Source organism: Canis lupus, chromosome 38 (assembly GCF_048164855.1).
Source record: "Canis lupus baileyi chromosome 38, mCanLup2.hap1, whole genome shotgun sequence".
Taxonomy (NCBI): Eukaryota; Metazoa; Chordata; class Mammalia; order Carnivora; family Canidae; genus Canis; species Canis lupus.
In genome coordinates, this window is record NC_132875.1 from 11,737,413 (window position 1) to 11,760,575 (window position 23,163).

The 23,163-nt window shown below is 42.5% G+C and overlaps 1 protein-coding gene across 40 annotated transcripts in view; it reads left to right on the top strand.

Moving 5' to 3' along the window:
* ESRRG (estrogen related receptor gamma) overlaps positions 1-23,163 on the top strand; it is a 618,160-nt gene that overhangs the window by 202,045 nt on the left and 392,952 nt on the right. Inside the window, exon 1 of one of the 40 annotated variants that reach the window (XM_072814673.1) lies at positions 14,577-21,786. The exons of the other annotated variants lie outside the window; for them this stretch is intronic. The gene's annotated coding sequence lies outside the window, so the exon portion shown is untranslated. Of the gene's footprint in view, positions 1-14,576; positions 21,787-23,163 lie in introns of those variants that run through there. 40 annotated transcript variants of the gene reach the window in all.

Sequence of the window (23,163 nt, forward strand, 5' to 3'; positions counted from 1 at the left end):
GAGCACTTGGAAAAGTGTGACCAAGTGTGTGTGTGACCAGTGTGACCAGTGTGACCTTGGAAAAGTGTGACCAGTGTGACCAAGGCCCAGAGCCCCCAGCACCCCAGCTGCGCTCCGCCTCCTGCCGAAACACTGGGCTGGTGTCTACGTGATGTTTTTCTTTCCACCAAATGGGAAAGATCTTGTAAATGTTATTTTTAGATGATCTCTTTTGAATATCTGGAGTCAGAGACTTTTGTAACCAGACCTTTCGGGATAAACATTAGCCTCATTAAATTCATTTTCCAAACAAGAGAGCAGAATATATATATATAGTAAAATCCGTAAATTGGGTAAAACTGCCATAGGTCACACAAGCAGGAAAGTGTCAGATCTGGAATTTTTTTTTATAATGATTTTATGTATTTATTCACGAGAGACAGAGAGAGAGGCAGAGACACAGGCAGAGGGAGAAGCAGGCTCTCCCTGCGGGGACATCAATGTGAGACTCGATCCCAGGCCCTCAGGATCACGACCTGAGCCCAAGGTTGTTGTTCAACCACTGAGCCACCCGGGTGTCCCACAGATTTGGGACTTTAATCTAGTTCTGCTGCCTGACTCCGAATCTAATGCCCTGCTTAGGCCATCATGCTGCCTCTACTACAAGCTTATAACATTAGACAAGGAATGAGGTTTCTGTTCTACTTGCACTGAGCCGATGCCTGTAATAGTGACCTTAATATGTGGTTCCTTCTTTTCACCAGTTCTTCCATGCTCCAGGACAGATCTTGGGGTAGATGTCTGATGACCAGATAAGCAGGTATTGAAACCCTGTAGCGAGGGAAGGCAGCCATGGTATTGCATATAGTAGTCAATTGAGGACAGTCCCCAGATTTCCTTTGCTCTAAGTCAGAAATTTCTTTTCCAAATTCTATAAACCACCACTAAGTGATAATAGACCATACTGAATATCTGTAAAGGTCTATTCTTCATGGCATCATTAAAGATTCTCAACTAATCCCTTGGTGAAAGGCTATGCCTGGTTACACATTCAGTCTTGCCTCCTTATATATGGACAAATGAACACAAAACCCCGACTTTTCTGTTTTCTGGGTCTTCTGTGCAACTTTGATGGGTGTTCGTTATCTTGATCAAATCTTTTGTAAGATTTAAATAATCTTGTGTTCTTCTGTGAGGAGCCATGCCTTGCTATGCCAAGACCAAATTCCGGGTCTGGCTTTTTTGTTTTTTTTTTAATTTTTAAAAAAGATTTTATTTATTTATTCCACGGAGGGAGGGAGAGGAGAGGAGAGAGAGAGAGAGAGAGAGAGAGAGAGAGAGAGGGACAGCACGCACAAGCAGTGGGGGAGTAGCAGAGGGAGAGGGAGAAGCAGGCTTCCTACAGAGCAGGGAGCCGGATGTGGGGCTTGATCCCAGGACCCCAGGATCGTGACCTGAGTGGAAGGCAGACACTCAACCAACTGAGCACCCAGGCGCCCCTGGGTCTGGCTTTTGGAGGAGACCTTATTATATCTAAAATCTTCAGCATTTTGAGGAACTAAACAGTAGTTTTGTAGCATGAGCACAGCATTGCTAGTTTCCTTTTCTAAATAACCTTGGATTTCGACCTTGTCCGTTTTACCAAGGAAGCACTGCTATGTGAATGAATGATATACAATTTCATTTTGCTTCTTGCAGAAGTCTTCCCCGAGTATATTTCTGGAGTCATCACACAGTGTCGTTCTACCTTCTTCTAGGGTTTACCTGCCATCTACCACCGTTTCCCTGAATAACCTAAGAGGATGTCTGCGATACTCAGCCCTAGACTTATTAGAATAAAATGTAATACAGGTGCTCTGTTCATTTTCCATGGAAGTCTTAGGTGCCTGGCATTTTGAAATAAGAGGAAGTAATTATCTTGTTATACTACTATCCACTGACAGGTGGGATGGACCTGTGCAAAAGCTTGATTCTGCTTAAAATTCAAATTAACACCCGGTCAGCTCTGCGGTAGGATAGAAATGTGATATTCCTCCCACATGCAGGACTAATTTGGGTGTGCAGTAGTAGGAGTTGCTTTTGTCTGATTTCCAGAGAAGAGGCCTAGCTACGGTGATAGCCTGTTTGTTTTTCCCTTATGTTCTTTAAGACAAGAGAGAAAAGAGCGTATTCTGTTTTAATAAGTTATTAAGGAAGCAGACTTTGTTTCCTAGAAAATATAGTTCACCTAGCACAGGATTGATCCTGGTTGGTGTTCCCATTTCAGAGCTGGTTTTCTGTTTGAGCTCAGGGCTCTCGCTGTGTGATTGGCCTCCTCACCAAAGCCTTGGAAATAGGCTGTGTCTCAGTTCAAACCCATAAGTGCGGTTCCTGGAGTGATTAACGATAAATTGAACGTAGAAGTATTGGTGCCGTGTAGATGGCGTTTTCCTTACAAAGGGACAGGCAACTGTCCTTTGCTCAGCAGGTGACTTGGAATTAGCAAACCCTTGGCTCTGGCGGATAGAGCAGGAACCCAAGGAAATAGGCGTACAAGGCCTTCTTCATCTTTTTTTTTTTTAATTTTTATTTATTTATGATAGTCACAGAGAGAGAGAGAGAGAGAGAGAGAGAGGCAGAGACATAGGCAGAGGGAGAAGCAGGCTCCATGCACCGGGAACCCGATGTGGGATTCGATCCTGGGTCTCCAGGATCGCGCCCTGGGTCAATCGCTGTGCCACCCAGGGATCCCGCCTTCTTCTTCTTCAAAGTTATGGCAAGCTAATTGTCCATAGTTTCTTGAGTGGTTTGCTGTAAATAGTTTTACTCTGAAATGGATAATTAGGGAAGAAAGTGGATTTATATCAGTTTATATGTGAAACTGAGATAAAAATATGTAACAGCTAATACCAGATATTTAATTATTATCACTAGTATTGCCTGTAGTTTATGAAATGTTATATTACTCACTTGATGTTCATGATAAGTCTGTGATGGGGGTAGTAGAGGCTTCATTACCCTCATGTTATAGATTAATAAAGTTCAGAGTTTGATTTATCTAAGGTCACGGACCTTACCTGGTTTTCTCATTTTCTTGCTGCTTTTTTCTCAGATTCTCTTATTTGAAATATAGGCGTTTTACAATTCTCTAACATTGACTTTTACAAATTATTTTTCTTTTTACCTAATGCTCTGCCTTAGGGTATGTATTTGTTCTATTTTAATTCAAATTGCAATTAGCTTATCACGGAAATTTGAGTTAGGAAGAGGTCACTTAGATTGTTAGCATTTTTTAAATCTCATAGTGGAAAGGTCAAAGAATAATAATAAAGACAAGAAAGATGGGAGAAGAGGGTTGGAAGAAGTTTGACATCAGGAAGATGATGAGCATACAGTGTGTCCATGTAGAGAAGCATGCACAATCTAGAACAAGAGAGAAGGAAGACTGCACTTTATTTTCCCCTTTCAAATCGGTAACAAGTGGCAGTCCCATTTCTTTCTCATCAAGGTACAGAGTTGAGGTAGGATGAGATGACGGAGGTTTTCCTTCAAAGGGACAGTGGGTCACACGTTGGTGTTCTAAACTCTACGCACGCATAGGTGCCTATATTTATTAGTATGTCTAAAATGAAGGTTAAGAGAATTTTTTGAGTATTTAAAGTAAACTTTAAAAGTCTGTATCTGAAAAATAGGAATTTTCCCAGGAGTAAACAAAATTAAGACTCCCAGAAGCTGATGTTTGGAACAAAATTACAAATGCCTTTGTAAATTTTAAATTTGGCAAAACATGGTCTACCATCACTTAAAAATAACGACTTTAAAAGGGCTCATAAATAAAGACATAAAAGGCATTTTGACATTTAATACAAAAACAGCATTTTGATGAACTGGGTAAAAATGAATCATAGACATATGGATTACATATTACTTATAGTGTGCCTGAGTTTCAAAATTGAGGCAGTGGAAATCTGGCAAAATATTTTTGGGAAATTTGCTATATATACTATATTTAAAAAGAGGTGAAGATGAACTCCAGACTGCTATGATTGCTCATGACATTGAATTTGATAACTTTTCATTCGCATCTAAGAAATTCTTGTGAAATAGCTCAATCTGTTCATGTGCTGTGGAAGTGAGTTGTTGGAGACAGTGTATACCAATTTCATTTGGTCATATACTCAATCAACAAGAACTTATTACCGAGTGCTCACTGAATGCCTGGATTTGTCTTAGGCACTGTGACAGCTTCCAGGATGGTAACATGAACTGTGGACTCCAGCCTCATGGGAGCAGTAGACAGTGGTAGAAAGGAGCTCACATATTTCTGGGTAATTCAAGTGCTTTGGGATACCCCAAAAGAGACTATAGAGTATTTACTGTGTATCAGTCTCTGTGTTAGCCTTTATGTTTATTATTAGGTGTCATTGTTAGCTCTTCATAACAATGGGGATTTATTATTCCTTTCTAATGGATGGAGAAACTCATGTTTCATCAAAATGTATAGATTAAGTGATTTTTAAAGTGGTGGTGTTAGTCTGCTATGTTGATGGCTCCAAATGACCCTCACCTGTATTCTCACCCATGTGTTGTTAATACCCCGTTGAATCATTTTTATTTTTTTTAAGATTTTATTTATCCATGAGAGATACAGAGAGGGAGGCAGAGACACAGGCAGAGGGAGAAGCAGGCTCCCTGCCTGGAGCCTGATGTGGGACTCGATCCCAGGACCCCGGGATCACCCCCTGAGCCAAAGGCAGATGCTCAACCACTGAGCTACCCAAGTGTCCCAAAGCCCCCTTGAATCTTGGATGGCCCAGAGATTCACTTGAACCAATAGATCATGGCCCAAATGACACTGTTTCAGTTCCAGACCTAAGCCTCCATTGGGCTAGCAGCTTCTGCTTTTGTAGCATTGGGAGTCCTGAGTCACCTAGGAAAAAAGTCTAGTTACCTGTTGGAGAGACCCGGTGCTGAGACCATGTGGAGAGACACATGGTGTGGAAGAGGCCCTGAGACTGCTGGGAGGGTGAGAGGAAAGCACAGCTAGCTGACATCTCACCCCAGCTAGCCCCTCCCCAGCTAGCCAGCTGAGTGCAGTGGCTTGAGGGGCCACGAATAAGATCAACAGAAAAGGTGTCCATGTGTAGAAGGATGAGCAAATGCAATGGTGGTTGTTTTCTGCTGCAGAATTTTGAGCAGTCAGGTGGCAAGAGAAGACCAGAGCGGTGGCTGAGTAGGATTTGAACCCAGGTCAGTCTGACCCCAACATATGCTTTTTCTCACTGTGTTTGCTCTGCTTTGAGTCAGTGGGGATGGGGGAACAAAACAGAATTCAGTAATATTTGCACCCCTCCCCAAGTAGTCTGCATCTGACCTGAATGAATCGTGAAAAGGGAAGAGTTGGAAGACTTTTAACTTTGTGTCTTAAAGGAAAAGAGAAACCTACCAGTGCTAGGACCCTCCCCGACGGCCTTCTTGCTCTGTGTACCTTGTAGTTCATGCATCAGAAGAAACGGGAGCAGATGGCCCCAAATTCTCATGCCTGGTACTCTTCCTGGGCAAATGCCATGTAAATGTTTGTATTGACTTTATTTAGAATTATCAAACTAATAACTGATGCTAATGAATTCCTCTCTTTCACTTGGGAGTTGATAAAGTGAACGCGGATAGAAGCTTTAAAAATTACACAAGTGCAACACACACATATACACATGGGGGATGTTATGAACGGTGGCATGAAACAAATGGTGATCAAAAGATATGAAACGAGGGCAGCATGCAGCGGTCAGGGAGAGTGGAGGGTCCCTGGCTGGTGACACAGGGGAGCACTTGAAAGGATAGTTTTCTGGCAAGTCCACGTTTGAAGTGATGTCATCTTTTTTATTCTCCCAACTCAATTGCTTCTCTGAAGCTCATTCTTTCCATTCTGATGAGGAGCAAAAATGTGACATCAAAGGTTAATGCTTGAATTGAGGATGAAAGAGAGGAAAGTGGGTGGGCGCGTGTGGTGCGTACACACACACACACACACACACACACTGAGATATAGAAAGAATCACAAATGACTAAAAGTTCTTAAAAGTATGATATAAAGGAAAATAGCCATCTTCCTCCCCTAATACATAGTTCACAAGATCACCTGGAGTTTGGATGTGAACCGGCACGGTGCATACCAATGAGGGTGCTATCACGGGCTGCTTCCTTTGGAGGCTTGTGGTGGTAAAGTGCATGGAAATGGGCATGTAGTAGCATCAGCACTTCCAGTCCTCACAGCAAGTTCTTGATCTGCTGAAGCAGCCGTTCTTGGGTCCTGTGTTTGGCATTACCGTGCTATGACTTAGTGTTGTTTATCCAGTCCTCCTTAGGAGATGATCTTGAGTAGACTGCCCTGCGTAGTCTATGTGGGCAGTGCCATGACACTAGTGCACATTTCTCTAATCAAGAACACATTTCCAGGGTTGTGTGTGTGTGTGTATTTTTTTTTTTTTTAGTTATATTGCCTTTTTGCATTGGATAGTTACATAGGTTTACTTTATACTAATGCAGTCTGCGTGTTGAAGGAACACTTTCTTCCTGTTCCCTCTCCACCTCACCTACAACTACTCAAGGAGAGTAGAACACGTCCTTGTTTTTCTCCACGTTGCTCTAACTTGTGGCAAACGGTTGGCTTCTTCATGCCAACCCAGAGATGAGAGGGTGAGATGCAGACTGGCTTCTGGGCATTCTTTCAGAAGCAGAGCAGAGGTGACCCTGATGCTTCATCCTGCCCATCTTCTTCAAGAAACCCCACCAAGTGAGGGACTAGAAGCTTCCTTGGTACCTGGGGCCCACAGGATGCCCATCGGAGCTCTGTGAGGAGTGGTGGCAGTCTCTAGTAGCCAGACTAATAGATACCTAGCAAATGGAAGGGAGTCTAAGGAGCCCCTTGATGGAAACTGGTGGAAAGTTAAGGGAGAAATGTGAATATAGACATGTTTTTATATACTACTGATGAATACTGTTCTAACTCCAGTTTCTTAGATTTATGTTTGAATCATTGAACAAAAGTCTAGGAGATAATACTTGAAAATAAATTCCTCCTGTCCTTTGAACATTTTCTCAGGACCTAGGATTTCTGGTGGGGCAAAGACAGAGGTGTGGGGTCTGCTTTCTGTTGGGGGCCGGTCTGTTGAATCCTTATATCTGCCGCCAGGCAGCAATTATAGCGCCGTGCCTGATAGGCTGCCTTAGGGCACAAGGGATAGGTGACCTCGATCGTGGTCACCAGGAATGCCGGCATTGGGTACCCCCTGGTTTAGGAGAGGAAGTATCAAGGGTTAATGTGCACACGAATAAGCCATTCACACTGCTAGTGAAGTGAGCCTTTTTGGAAATTGCACAATTGATTGCAAATGATTTCAGCTGACAATTAGATGTGTTTACATGGTCAAAGCCCTTTTTCATACTGAGACATTTTACCTGAGTGCTCCTTCTGAGAAAAGCTGAAAGTTTCAGAAAATTGCAAGGCCACTAATGGTTTGAAAAATGACCTCTTAGCAGTGTGTTTAAATTATAGTGGGGAAAGAGCGAGCATTTTTATAAGTAACATTTTATTTCATTTGTGTAATGAAGCCCATGTAATAATCAATATTAAAAATGCAATGCTATGCTGGGGCCAAGTACACATATGGATGTGCTGCTAATACTAATAAAAAAAAAACTGAGAATTTTCCTCTTCAGGAAACATTACAAATATTTGTTTATTAATCCCCCATGTCAGAGCTGAGATTAGAACTCAAGCTTTTGCCCGCCAGCTGATTCACTTATCCTCTGACGAGAGCAGAGCTCATGAAAATAGCAGTATATGGAGATAATATAAAGTTTAAAAAATGGCAGGGAGAGTTGATGTGATTTTTAAGAACTTGAAATAGATTTTTTTTTTTACTAAGACCTGCTGAAATAAACTCTTTTTGGTGCTTTCCATGTCATTTTCTGTTTGCAGATATAAAATTGTGATTTTTCTATTATTAGTATTGAAATATAATGCACTGTGTCTATATATTTTTTTCTTCCTAGAAAAAATATATAGACAGAATATAACTATAGTCTTTTCAAAGTCATAAAAGGGCCAAAACCATATGAACTACTGTTTTAATTATAAGCCTCCTCAAAGTTTATAATTTTCCCCAATAATACTTACAGCATAGTTTTCTTTAAAGACTGTATGTACGTATGTATGTATGTATGTAGGAATTTGAGAGAGAGAGAAGCATGGTCGGGGAAACAGCAAAGGGAGAAGGACAAGCAGACTTCGTGCTGAGCATGGAGCCTGATTTGGGGCTCGAACTTACAACCCTGAGATCATGACCTGAGCCGATATAGAGAGTCAGAAGCTTCACTGACTGAGCTACCCAGGCACCTCCATATACAGTTCTATACATTGTAAAATACCTCATGCACTAAACTGCCTGTTCACAACTGCCCTTAGAAGGAGATGGGGCAGGGGACACCTGGGTGGCTCAGCGGTTTGGTGCCTGCCTTCGGCCCAGGGCATGATGCTGGAGACCCAGGATTGAGTCCCACATCGGGCTCCCTGCATGGAGCCTGCTTCTCCCTCTGCCTATGTCTCTGCCTCTCTCTCTGTGTCTCTCATGAATAAATAAATAAAATCTTTAAAAAAAGAAGGAGATAGGGCAGATATTTTTATTCCCATGCTGGAAATAGTTAACATGCTTGAGGGATCCTTAAGGGCTGCAGAGTTTAAACTTGAAAAAGTATGGAGTCAATGTTTGTTGCATGATTCCAAAGCCACCATCTACTGATTGTGTGGAGCAATTATGCCACATTAAGAAACAAAAAACAAAAAACCCTAAATACTGAATATAATCTTTTATATACTTTCCTTTGGTTTGACTAGAAAAATGTAAATATGAAGGATGCATTGATATAGAAATACTGTACCAGAATTTTATGATTTGCAATAGTTGTATCATCAGTAATATAGAATTGAACATGTAGCAGGTGTTTATTTAATAGAATGTTGTATCTATATAATATATATAATTTACCTATGGATATAAATGCAGATAAGTTTGGGGACATATAGATGCAAAAGAAGTTGACTTGTGTACCCTTCAGGTACTTTGAAAATATAAGTACATACAAAAAGTGTAAGCAGTGAACTTGTGCTGACCTAGGTTTGCATTCTATTTCTGCCACATGCAAATGGATATAAGTACACTAATGTACTTTTTCCAAGCGCTTTTTTTTTTTTTCCAATTGTACAATGGCGATTACAAGACCTACTAGAAGAGATGATTTATATTGGGCCGGTGAATGCTGAAGCACATTGTACATGAAAAGCATTCAATAAATAGTTGTTTGCTAAGAAACAGAAACAACAGTTGTAGAGAGCTTCCATTTATGTTGAAGCGTATAGTTAGCTGACATTGAGTAGACATGCCTACAGTCTCACAATTTTCTTAGTAGATATCTTTGTAATTTATCTGTGTTCAAGACTCACTTCTTATCAGTGTGCAAAGGTGAGTTTTTAATAAAGTAACAATCCCGTTAAGGAGTGCCTCACTCCACACGTTTGGTTTGCTGCAGGTCAAATGGAGTCTCCATATAGTCAATGATGGATAAAATGCACCTCACCATAACAGGGAGAGCATTGCCTGCCCCATTTCCCGGCATCAGGAGTATAACAGTGCCCTGTCAAACTTATTCAATGGTGTCCTATTTATTAGAAATGCCAAATTTTCATCCTCTGTCCAGTCCTATGACTTGTGCTGAATTAATGTGAATTGCTTTTGTAAGGTCAAGACCTCTCTGACAATACAGTAAAAGTTTCAAGGAAGGTGGTGATGATGGATTTTTCTTTAATTCATTAGAGTGCTTGTAATAAAACTAATGAATGGAAAGGACTGAACATTTTCAATTAGCTGCATATAGTAAAATCCTGAAAATAATTAGTGGCTGAGATGGTGTGTAGTTATTTTAAAATACTGTTTCTAGTTTGTAAAGATCTTGGTTTAGTTTGCTTTGGAATCAAGCCATTTGGGAAAGAGAGAAAAACCTACAATGCGCGCACGCACGTGTGTGTGTGCGTGCGTGTGTACGTATTTCAGAAGGGCTTTTTCATTGCCATGCAATAGTATAATAATAGCGACTAATGTTTTTTAGTGCTTTGTAAGTTCACAAATTTTTCTCTTATTTATATTAACTCATTCTTTAAAACAATAGTTGGAGGTTAGTATTATTATTCTATTTATTTTAATGAGGAAATAGGCTGTATATGATTAAGATTACCTGCTTTGAATTTACATGACTAAAAAAGAATCAGGGAATTAAGCCATGTCTTGAGACTTGATATCCAGGGTTCTTTATACTGTTCCACATTCACGTTGGTTGGGGGAGGGGGGTTGGTTTTGTTTTGTGCCTTTGTTTGTTGTTGATGGTGATAGGTTGGTTTCCTTTTTGAAACAAGCCCGCAAGTGTCATCAGTAATATAGAATTGATTGTGTAGTAGGTTTGAGGTTTAATGGTATATGTGTGTCCCTCAGATCTCACTTCATCAAAGAGTTGTTCAGCTGACGCTTTGAGTGTCAGATATATTGAGTGGTTAGTTTAGGCATTGTGCTTGGTTCTAGGAAGTCAAAACTAAATTGAGTAAGGCCCTTACCCTCCAGGAGTGAATAGTGTCACTTACAGCATCCGGTCTTTCCAGCCTCATTTTGCTTGCTGGGAACTGCGTGCCAACCATGGATTGATAACTCAAACCACTGGCTGACTCTGTGCCCTGGCCTTCCCAGGCAGGGGAAAGTGGCGGAGTTCTTGCTCGAAGCTGGATTTTTGTGAATCTGGATCATGTGTTCTTGATTGAGTCTCAGTAGCTGTCATTGCTTTATAGATTGTGATATTCTTCATGTATGATTGGAGTTCCATGGTAGCCCATGAAATATTTGCTATTACCCTCACTTTAGAGGTGAAGAGCCTAAGAATGTGCCAGGTCAAGGGACTAGGTCTTATTTTTTCTATCTATACAGTGATCTGGTTGAAAGTTTCTGAAATTTTCTACCCATGTACTCCAAAAGCAGAGGTCAAGGAACATGGGCATGTGATTCGAAGTGTTTTAGTTCATATAACAGAATACTGTGGACTGGAGAACTTCAACATTTATTTATATCAAATTAATTGAACATTTACTTATTTATGGAGGCTGGGGAGTCCAAGATCAAAGGGCTGGTAGGTTCGGTGCACGGTGAGGGCCTACTTCCCATACCATAGCTGGCCATCCTCTCTGTGTCCTCCGATGGCCGGAAGAGACGAGGGAGCTCTCCGGGGCCTCTTTTATAAGGTCACTTATCCCATTCATGACAGCTTCACCTTCATGACTTAATCACCCCCCAAAGGCCTTACCTCCAAATACCATTACACTGGGGGTCAGGCTTTCAACATGTGAATTTTGAGGGGTCACAGCCATTTAGTCCGTGACAGCAGATGTCTGGCCTGAAATGGCCAGGAGCAACCGAAACATTTTTTTAAAGTCTTTGCCTTCTCTTTAATATGCATGTGAAATTTGCATTTTGCTCCATACTATATGTTTTCATATCAAACATTGTTCCCCAAGCCCGAATCAGAATAAAATCCATGCAGCCGTCCTGTCAGAATTAGTGAGCTTACGTTGCACCCAATGGGTTCCAGTTTGTTTTTCTTTGGCTTTCTCTCTCGTTGTCCATCTAACTTGTTATCTACTATTTTATCCGAAAAAATGATTTGAGGGGATTCTCCTAAGGGCATACAGTAAAATACCAAAACATCTGCAAATGAGGGTAAAAGAAAAACCAGGCTCTCCTAGCAAGATTAAGTTGGGATGTGTGTTGGGGGAAGGCACCGATATTATGCTTCTACGAATTTGCTAGAAATAGACAATTGATCTGGCTGTAAGCTTCCTCCCGGCCCAGACACTCTGAGCCCCCGAAGGTTGGCCTCGTCTGTATAATTCACACTTAGGAGGGGCCCCGGTTATCCTAGGCCTGAAATCTGAGGGAAATTTCTCCTCTGGGTCCGCAGAAGGTGGACGCACTCCGTGATTGCCAGCCACCCTGATTAACACTTCCATGGCAAAATTCACGCAGAGTGTCGTTTGGAAGCCTTGGCATCTCTGAGGGAAGCTAGAGGGTTGGGATGCTGAAACCCAGTGTGGCTGTGGCAGGCCTCAACCCAGGTTTTCTGCCTACAGGTCCACTGTGATTTCTGCCAAGGATGGATTCCATCCTTGTTTCTTTTCCATCCAGATCGCATTCTGGATAGAGTTAAGAGAAAATGTATAATAATATTTTCAGTGTCGTGTTTTTCTCATTAGGAGAGAAAATGAATACATTGGAATTTTAATGCTGAGCCTTTTTAATAACGATCCTTATGATTTATTATTCTCCTTGGGATTTTATTCACGGTCTTAAAATCTTAATAAAAATATATGTTAAAAAACAAAAGAGTTGGCTTCTCCCGGTGGAACAGGTTTTAACATGAGAGAAACAGGGTACATTTGCACAGGAGACTCAGAAAAGGGGACTTTGATTCTTTGTACCTTCCTTCCTTAGATGGACGGGAATGAGAGCCAGTAAGAATAAGAAATATGTTACCTGGCACTGCTTGGATCAAACACATGTTCAGAACTTTTGATTTTAGGAAGTCTCAGATTATGCACTCTTTAAAAAGATGCATTTCCAGAGTTTATATATGTCTGCTTCATTCTAGTGTGTATGTGGAGTAGTGAAATGCATGTGATTTCATGTCTGTGTGATGTCACAGTACAAAGCAGTCTTCTACTGGTGGGGATTCCAGTTGGCCATCAGTACTGATAAAAAAATCAGACTGGACCATGCATACCATACTTGTTCATTTTGAAATAGGCTCACAAATTTCTGCAAAGCTCTTGCTGTTTCATTACAGCCCCTTCCTGGTCCCAGACGTCTGATCACAAATGCAGCATTTCCCTGCTAATGCTGTGCAGGTTGATAAAACAGTTGCCGAGCCGGAATCCCTAAAGAAATTATTAATTATCTGGTTAATGTGCATCAGGCTGTGGGAGTGTGAGATTAATCACCAGCAGTGGGATGAGTTGCTGAAGTGGATTTTGGTTTTTTGTCTCCTGTCACTCGGTAATGGCTTTTCCTTCCTTCACCATCAGGTGAACAGGTGCAGAGATGCTGTATTTTCATTTTCCCAGAGTCAGTAACAGCCGGTGGCCAGGCGATGCCTTTTCCACAGTCCTGCTGCATGAGCAGTTTACAACATGGAGTATTACCTACTCTGAATGTTCCAGCTCTTGGAGAGTCTCCCAACGTGACAGGTCCTACCTCAACTTTCTCAGCATTCCAAATGCATGCACGTGTACACACATCGCCCCCCCTCCACCAGCCAACACACACGCACCCACGTACATCCGTGCATACCCATATAGGCGGACACATGAATGTACACAAAAAAAATTTGCAGGTACTTCTGGATGCTATGAATGAATCCATGCTTAACACTTTATCTCATTTCTTTCTTTAGAAACATGTTCCTCATCTCTAATTTTTTTTTTTAAAGGGAGAGGGGACGAAAAATCTCTAGGTAGCTCCTTCTTTGAAAGGGAAAGAGAAGTTCCACACTAGTCACTTGGTAGTGGGTGGAATAGCACAGAGATCACAAGCATTCTCTGGATTCTTCCTTTTATTTTGTCTCTTCTAGGTGCTCAGTCTCCAAGATAACTAGGAAGTTATCTTGGTTCAAATTAATCACGTGTGATGTAATCTCTTCATTATGATAAGCGTATTTCTAGAACATGAATCTTTGGCTTCTGGCATGTCACTGTGTCCTGGACTTTGGGATGTTGTTGGAGAAGTTTGGCTGACGTTGCAGGTGCTAGAAGGCAGAACCGGTCCATGGAGCAGGTTACAGGAGAGCTTAGCTGTTCGGCTGAGGCCATAGTTCCTGGCCCTCTAGTGCAATGACGGGGGTAAAGCATGGGGCCTGGGGGCTTCTGGGGGTTGGCTGAGTGCTCTCTGTCTTCACCTTGAGTGGAGGCTGAGTCTCTTCAGGAGAGTCTGCCATTCATGGTGATGCAAAGGATATAAAACTGTCAGTAGCACCATCAATTTATTTTAGTGTATTCATCATATTTACCTAGAGTTTGAAAACTTTTCTCTTTCAGTTCAGAGAAATAAAATGGAAAGGGGGGGCAGGTATAATGGGAAAGTGGGGAGAGGGAGCCAGTTGTAGCTAGTCAGAAGTCTGGAAATACACAATTTATGAAAGCATGATATTTTATTTTTCTCTAATCCACTATTGGGCTTCTCAAGTTGTTTCTAAGTTGAGGTCTTTCAGAATCTTCTTTAAGAAATATATGATTCGTGGGGCTTCTGGGTGGTTCAGTGATTGAGCATCTGCCTTTGGTTCAGGTCGTGATCCTGGGGTCTCGGGATTGAGTCCCACGTTGGGCTCCCTGCATGGAGCCTGCTTCTCCCTCTGCCTGTGTCTCTGCCTCTTTCTCTGTGTGTCTCTCATGAATAAATAAATAAAATATTAAAAAGATACATGATTAGTTTTCCTTTAATAAATACATATTTATTGGGAGCTCTTGATGCTGGGGCTATGGGGGTGACAAGACAGAGTCCAAGCATTGATGGCCTTAAAGTCGAGGGTGTTCCATTATTACATAATTACACCGAGAGAAGTGTATGAAATTCCAGAGGGTGGTAAGTGTCAGGGAGAAATCAGACGGAGGTACGAGGGAGAATCACTCGATGGTCAGAGAAGGCTTGAACTTTGGGCTGGGGACTGACTAATGAGAAGGAGCCAACCCTGTAGAGATTGGAGGCTGGAATGTTCCTGGCAGGTGAAGAGCAGGTGCAAGGGTCCTGAGGTGGGTATGAGCTGGACTGGCTCAACAGAAAAAAAAGATGAACACCAGCAGTCTAGAAAATGAAAGAGTGGTCTGGATGTGAGGGTCTCAGGTAAGCTATGACCTGGTGACATTCAGCTTTGGGGGCCGTGGTAAGAAGTGGACGCTTCATTCTGCACGTGAGGGCCACCCTTCAGTATCTGCTCCCATACAGTGTGTCGAAAACCCTAAAGTTCCCATGAGTACACCCCCTGCAATATCCCTTGCATCTTTCATTTGCTTGGCTAATCCTTCTTTATGCCTAGTATGAAGAAAAATTCAGCGTATATTGGATTTTCACAAGAATTCCGAAATAATTCCAGCTTGAATGAAATAAAATGCCATTTCGTGCCAGACAGCATTGAAATGGATGTCACAGGCGGTTATCTGCCCCGGGCCCTTAATCTCATTTTGGATGAGGAAATTTCCTTGAGCGGTTCAGAAGAGGGGCGAGCCTTCTGTTCTGTGTATTCTCTTTACATCTCTGCCTGGTGCTAAGATTCCAGAAACTGCCTAGAGCCCCACGATGTCTGTCTTGTCGTAAACTTCCAGGCAGCGGGCTGGGGTTGGCAGCCACATAAAATGCAGATGACCCATTTGTGTCTCTAAAATGTAAACCTGCCTAATGGTTAGGAAGCCACAGCGGGTGGTGGGCATTAAACTGTCTTCTGGACTTCTGGTTGAGCATCATCTCTCCGGTGTTTGGGTTACTCCTTCGCTGAGGGCTTCCTGAGCTCACTCTGATAAGTAAAGCCAAGTTTACTTTGTTAAGCTCAGCAGTCCCAGCAGTAAAGAGATAAGAAAGAGGGAAAAAAAAAAAAAGAAAAAAGTATCTTTGGGAGAAAAGAAGCTGTTTCTGTTTATAACGGGCACTATGTACACTATTTTTTTTAATGATTTTATTTAATTTTGGCAATCTCACGCTCCATGTACCTGAATATCCCATAAACTTAGAAGTGATTGAGCTACTTGTCTCCAGCAGAACCAATTTATCTGCAGCGAGACTCTTCTGAGTTATTCTAAGAACATAAGTTGCAGTATGTCATCTAGGAGGGTAGTTTTTGTTGGTTATTCTACTCAGAGAATTAAGAGATGGCATCTAATTAGGAGTTGGGGGGTGATTGCATTTGTAATGAATACTCTAACTGGTAGACCTCTCCTGAGCTTTCATGGGTTGCTGTTTCCTGAGTGGTACCTACTTTGCACCAGGGGCCTTATCAGAATCATCTTTAGTACTCAACGCAACCCTGTGAGGCGGGTAGAAATACTACGCTTGTTTTGCAGATGAGGACACTGAGCCGTCCAGAGGTTCAGTAATACAAGTGCTGGAGTGAAGATTTGCTCCAGGCCCTCTTCCTCCTTGCCCTGTGCTCTGGGCTTTGTGCTGCCCTTCTTGGAGCAATGTGCCCATGTCTCAGCAAGAACATAATTGGCTCCTAAGTCGAGTTTCCTCTTGTTGTGTTAATGAAATCATGGTAGGTACCTAGTAGCTGCTGTCACAGCTGAAGGGAATGGTTGGTGTAGGTGGCAGGTAAGTGGCATTTCATTGAACCAGGATAGGCACCATTCTCATCCTTAATTCCCCAAGGCACTTCTGACTCCCCCCACCCCAGATTTCTTTCCTCCTCTGCACATCTGAACATTTCTTCAAATGAGGCTCGGTCTGACCCTTGAGTGTGTAGGCCAGGAACCAGCTGTGCAGGGGTCTGCTGCTTGCTGTTCCCTCCGTGAATCGCACTAGCACCCCCCATTCCTTAGAGCTGGGGGATCAGACCCTAAGCATATCACTTCAAACCTACAGCCTTCAAAGCTTCTGTTCTTTCCTCCATAGTTTCTCCTGTGCACTCATACACACATTTATGCACATGCAGTCACTGACACACACACGTACATCTCTTTGCCTAAGTGCCTTTTCGCTTCAAAGACAGATTTGCCCTGGTGCCAGATAAGTCATGGTCTTTCACAAAAGCTCTCCACAAAGAATTACATGCTGGGTAATGTGTCCCATGGATATTTCCCGTGACAGGGATTTGCCACCGTGCAGTATTACGTGGCACTGGTAAGGTCTCGATGACATGGGTCTTGGACACACACAGTCTGTGCTAAAGAATAAAAGTGATGCCATCTCAGGTATGCTTCACAAAGCTCAGAGAAGCACACACACACGCCCGCGCACACACACATATCACACACATGCAATACGTATGCATTTAACATACACAACGCAAACATACAATTCTGCACAGGTAGTTCCCTGAAACTTGGCTATGCAAGCAACCCCAGCGCTATGCTCTTCACACAAAGACAATTCATAAATGTTTGATGAAACGATGACAGCTTTGTGCTGTCTGGACAAGTGGGAACATGACAACAGAAAGAAGTTGGGCTGGTGTGCCACCACTGCGGACCTCAGGCTAAATGTGTTGACAGGTAGAGAATGATCGTGCGCAGGTCTGGCCGGTCTGTTACATGTGTCGTCATGTGACGTCTCATGTCCCATGACTACAGGGCCCTCGGTATCCAGTACTGTCTTGGCCTTTAGTATTGTTTTCCGTAGGAGCCACAGAACCACTGCAGAAGCTCTCCTGCTTCCCAGCTGGTGAAGTCTCAGAAGAGATGGAATCATCATCTTGCTGCTGAGCTCCAGGAGGTGTTAGAGATAGGTCCAGGGTTGAGGTGTGCGTAGGGAGATACGCTGGCGGACGGGCAGAGAGGACCCCGATGTGTCTGCTCTTCTTCACGGAGGCAGGAATGCTGGGCTATTATTTTCAAGGTCAGCATCATGGTGGGCCACAATCCAGGGTTGGTACAGAGGGATGAAGAGATGATTCAGATGTTGGGAATTCGGGAAATAGCAGTTGGGAGATAAGCCTTGTGCAGATCATGCTGATGGACTTCGGATAGAGAAAGAACCAGCGGCAGGCACCTTGTCACTGACTGCTCTGTGAGAATACAGACACGCATTTAGGGAGACACGTTTAGGGTTCAGGAAGAGGAGGGATGACTAGAATTATATACTGAGAAGAATGTCTTGGAACCAGATACCATATCCTGTCCATCGGGAAGTAGAAAAAGGGGGGCTTGATAACTTTCTATAGATGAACTAACTAAGGCTTTGCTTGGAGCACCCCCTAAATTCTCCAGAGCCTCTGTAGCATCTCATGTGGATTCTGCTCCTCTATCCCTTTGCACAAGGTAGTTGCAGGTCTTGTCTTTGCCAGCAGCCCCCCCCCCCCCACATCCTCTTTCAATTCCACTACTGTTTTCCTAACACTGGCACATAATGGCAGGATTAGGACGCAAGCCACAGCAGCGATGGGTCTAGATTGCTTCTGCGAGTCTAGCCTTAGTTTCCTCTGGCGTGACAGCGAGGAGCAAGTGAGTGAGAAATTTGGGCTCCCTGCATGAATATTCTAGAAGCTTATTTCATTTGGCAATGTGACACCCTGAGTGCACTTCTAACTTCTGCTATTTCTCTTCATAGTCATTATCTGAGATTCACGAGAACTGGATATGGTTACATGTCCTGGAGTTCTCTCCAGTGTACACTTTGCAATTTAAAGATACAGATATAGTAAATGTATTATGATTACCTGTGAGCCCTTAGTGTAACTAAAGGGGATCAAGCTGCCGTGGTTTAAAATTTTATTACATAATCTACCCTTGGTCCACTCCTTAAAGTGTCAAGGTCCTTATGATTTGGGACCGAGGGGTAAAACATGAGGCTAGCTCTTTGTATAAAGGTTTGAGATAATATGGTGCATATATTAGGATAAAATTTATATACACTGGGTTAAAATTCCTTCCCTCAAACCAGGCCGAACTGTTTCAGATCATATGCTATACCACTTCCCCCGCCCCACAAAGGCGTGCACACGGGCATACACCCACACAGACACACAGACACCACACCTCATGCATCTGTGCCCTAGATATCATTTTGCTCAATTCTCTAAGTATTTCCAGGAGCGTTGTTCTCGTTACTGCTTTACTCCGGGGGCTTTCCAGTGTCCACAATCTGAACACCAACTTGAGTGGGCGATATATTTCTCCACCCTTCTGAAGAAAACAGTAAGCATGTTGTATTAAAGCTGAACAGTTAGAATTTTTTTTGTTGTTGTTGTTGTTTGTTTGTCTTTGGCAAAACTCTAAGAATTCCAGATCTGTGAATTACCAGCCTGGAAGCGTTGGTACATTTTTTTCAAGATAACTTAGTGTGTCTTCTTTGACACTCTGCTCTAGCTCCTGGCCATTGAGGTCTGTATTAAGTGCAACAAATCCTTATTTATGGGGTATTTTATGCATTCTTATTTAAATCCCTTATAAACAGGTTACAAAAGTTCCTGACTCTGAAGGGTAGTAAAACTGATTTGGATTTCTTAAGCACCTTGATGGTACCATATAAAGAGGGTGAAATTGTTGAATTTGTGTAAGCCAAGAGTTGAAGGGAAAACCCCCATCTGTGTACTGGAGTGAGTGATTGTGATATGTAAGCCTTAGGCATAAGACATAACTCAGTTGATAAAGCAGGGGGTTATGGCTCTGCATTCAGAGACTTGGCAGGAAATCCAGCTACCTTCTGGGCCACTGTGGCTCCCAGCACCTGCCAGACCCACCTTCTGGATGGGCTGATTGGCTTCTGCTTCTTTCACCACCCCCTTTAGTTTGGGTTTTAGCCAGACCTTCCCTGTGTTCCTCCGTAAGCATATCAATGTTAGCATCACTTGAGTGTCTCAGACAGCTTCTGTATATGCTGTGTGAGATCTGCAACTTCATGGTTGTCAACACAGACGGAGCAAAGCACACGGAAAGAAACTTGATGCAAAAAGCCCCTAAAACTGCCCTCATGGCTGGTGACTCCCTTCAGGTGTTCACACGTTGAAGTCAGAGAGCAGCATCGGAAAGTGCCCTGTTCCGATGGAAATTCCAAAATGATATCCTAGATCTCCTAGCATTCCCAACCAGAAACTAGCATCTCCTTCCCTTGTCTTCAGAGGCCCCGAGCAGACAACCCACTGCCTCTGAGCATGCTTCCAAGCCTTTGTTTTCAGGGATAAAATTTGCGGCTGAAGGAGTAGAAATAGTAGCATGAATTAATTCCTTTCAAATCACTGCTCAACAATATTGAAGAGCATCAATACTGTCTGTGAACACTGTCTATAAAATTTAGCACTAATGAGGATATTTATTCAAAAATAAATTCCAAATGACCTAGTTCCCCTGAGACCTTAGAAGTCCTTTCTAGCCCTGCCTGTGACCCAAGATCCTGTCAGAGAGATGCACATGCTCTTCTACTCCTGAGGCACTTTAGCTAATGGGGGTATATTAAATTGAAGAAGCTAGGGCTGGGGATGTCTCCCTCATTGCCCAGCTAAGATCTCCTCTCCACCTTGGACAGCAGTAGGAGTTGTGTCCTAGTGTTTTCCACAAAAACAACAATTCATTTACTTATTAGTTAAATTGTCTTTGGTGGAATAACCTAGTCCCCACATTTCATGTCTGACTTGGCTTCTATGGAAAAATCATTTAAAAATATCATGAAATTCAAACACACTTTTTTTTAAAAAAAAGATTTTATTTATTTATTTGACAGAGCAAGAGTTGGAGCAGAAGCAGGGGGAGCAGCAGGCAGAGAGGGGAGAAGCAGGCTCCCCACTGAGCAGGGAGCATGATGCAGGGCTCGATCCCAGGACCCCGGGATCACGACCTAAACTGAAGGCAGATGCTTAACCGACTGAGCCACCCAGGTGCCCCTCAAACACACTTTCAAGAGTATACAGATTGTGACTACTTCTTGGTCAAGTGGACCATTGCAAATTAGACAAGGTACCAATTTCCTACAGAATTCTCAGCTTACATAGTAAGAATGCATGAAATGAGCCCCACCTCCCACGGCCAAATCACTTAAAATGAACGACAATGTTCGTAAATTGAGTCAGGGAAATAACACTCCAAACTGAGTCACTGGAATTTAAGTCCTGACCCTAGGTTTGACTGACAGATTTCAGATTTCTCCTTTTTTTTTTTTTTTTTTTTTTTTTTTTTGTCTACCCTTCTCATGTTCTAGTCTCTATGCTAAGGGCAAGGTTTTATTATCTCATTTCACCCTCATAATTTGTGAAGAGGTGGTTTTATATTTATTGTGCAGACGCCTGCTTTTGCCTAGAATATATATGCATTGTGCAGATGAGGAATGCCTACTGCCTGCCAGGAAATGAGCTAGGTCTTGCCCAAGATCGCCTTGCTAGTAAGTGACAGGATGGGACTGGATTTAGACCCACCTCTCTCCCCAGCTACCATGCTGCCCGTGCGGGTCCAGCCATACCAAGACAGTGACTGCTCTGTGAATAGAGGGGTGATAGCTCACTTTTTCAGTGAGCTGGGTTGTTCAGAAATTGTGCCCCCCACAAAAGGAAATGATTACCAGTTTTCCTAAAATTGAACTGAGGCAATTGAACCATGGGACGACAGTTAGAACAACACCATCCTATATTTTGGGTGAACAAGGTAATTTCACATATTTGAGCCATTTATTGATTCTCTTCCAATCCCCGTTCCCCTTTGCTCCCTTGCTAATCGTACTACTGGAGGCTTGATTATAAGTCATAATTGTGTGCTTTGCAGGGAAAGCCTACGTGAATGGATTGAAAGTCTTTTTGAAGTGGTGGTTTGTCATTTTTTAAACATGTGTGCTCCTAACATCATAGGACCATTTTCTCAAACTGTAGGACGCACACTCATTGCCGGCGCTAGTTAACAATGCAAATTCCTGTGTTCATCCCTTCATCTGTTTAATCCAGATTGCTCAGAGTGGCCCAGAACTCTGCATTTTAGACATTCACAAGGGGATCCTCAGGCACACGATTTTTGAGATTTACTGACTCAAGACAAAAAAAGAAAAAAGAAGATGATCTAAGGTAAGACACCTGGTGGCTCAGGGGTTGAGTGTGTGCCTTTGGCCCAGGGTGTGATCTCATGGTCCCAGGATCGATTCCCACATCAGGTTCCTTGTGGGGAGCCTGCTTCTCCCTTGGCCTGTGTCTCTGCCTTTCTCTGTCTCTCTGTCTCTCTTGAATAAATAAATAAAATCTTAAAAAAAAAAAAAAAGATCTAAGGTAAAAATGGTCAGGGCGTTAGATGCTCTCCTCCAAGAGTAACCTCGTGGTTTACCCATAAGTACTTTCTTTGTATGGCAGATCCAGCAGCTCCTTGTCATTTATACATTTCCTTTTGGGGACCCCCATTCATTTCTTCCCGGAGTGACTTTTTCAAACTTCCATGCTCTTCACGATGACTGATCAATGAACTTGCACATAAAAGACAAACTTAAACTCTTCTCATCTCTTTTCATCCCCTCCACAGCAAATGCCTTTTCATCTTCTCAGACATTCCAAAATGTAGCAAAAAAAAAAAAAAAAAATGTCTCTGGAACAGATGCAGTTCCTTCTAGGTCTCTAGGTAACATTTTAACCTGTGTAATGTTCACTGCACAGCATCTTAAGTAATATTCTAGGAAATCCGCTGCTGCTTGTTAAAAAGGATAGGACCCCAGAGATGTCTTTAAATATGCCTGTAAAGTGAGAGGTGCCAAGAGAAAGATAATATGGCTGATTATAGTTATTTACCTTACATTTTCATTCGCTTTTAACTGGGTGTAATTTAGGGGCATGAAATCTCTTATTGGAAGTGTATTTGCATTAAACAGCTCTAAGCAACCATGAAAGTGCAGAAACTGAAAAATTGACAGACTGGGTTCCTAGAATCCCAAAGTAGCATTTTTGTAATAGGCATACAAACAAATCGAATAAACATGTTTTGCTTCAGCGATTTAAAGAATACGGTCTTTGGAGTAATTTGTCTTTTTTAAACTATCATTTCTAACCTTTTCATTGCCTATCTTTCGTTGGCGGCTTCCCCTAACAATCTGCAGCAATTTCCCAACCAGCTGTTGGTGTGCTACTGCTTGGTGCTTTGTTTCCATTTCCTCGAGCTATCAAATCAACCCATAAAGGGGATTACCTGAGTGCCAGTGGTTTCCCAGGTTTGCACTTAGCAGTTGGTTTGTTTTTTTGTTGTTGCTTTTTGTTTTTGTTTTCTCAAGATGCTTCATTGTATGAAAAGTGTGCTTAAACAATTGCAGTGGCCGTGGATTACAAGGCTCAGGCCAAGTGTCAGAAGACACCTGGAGGATCGACCATGAGCATTGGAGCTTTGGGAACTGGTTGCTCTTCTTTCTTCTGCATTAATAGCAACAGATCTAACCATTGATCTGTTAAAATTTTAGCTTGAGTTTT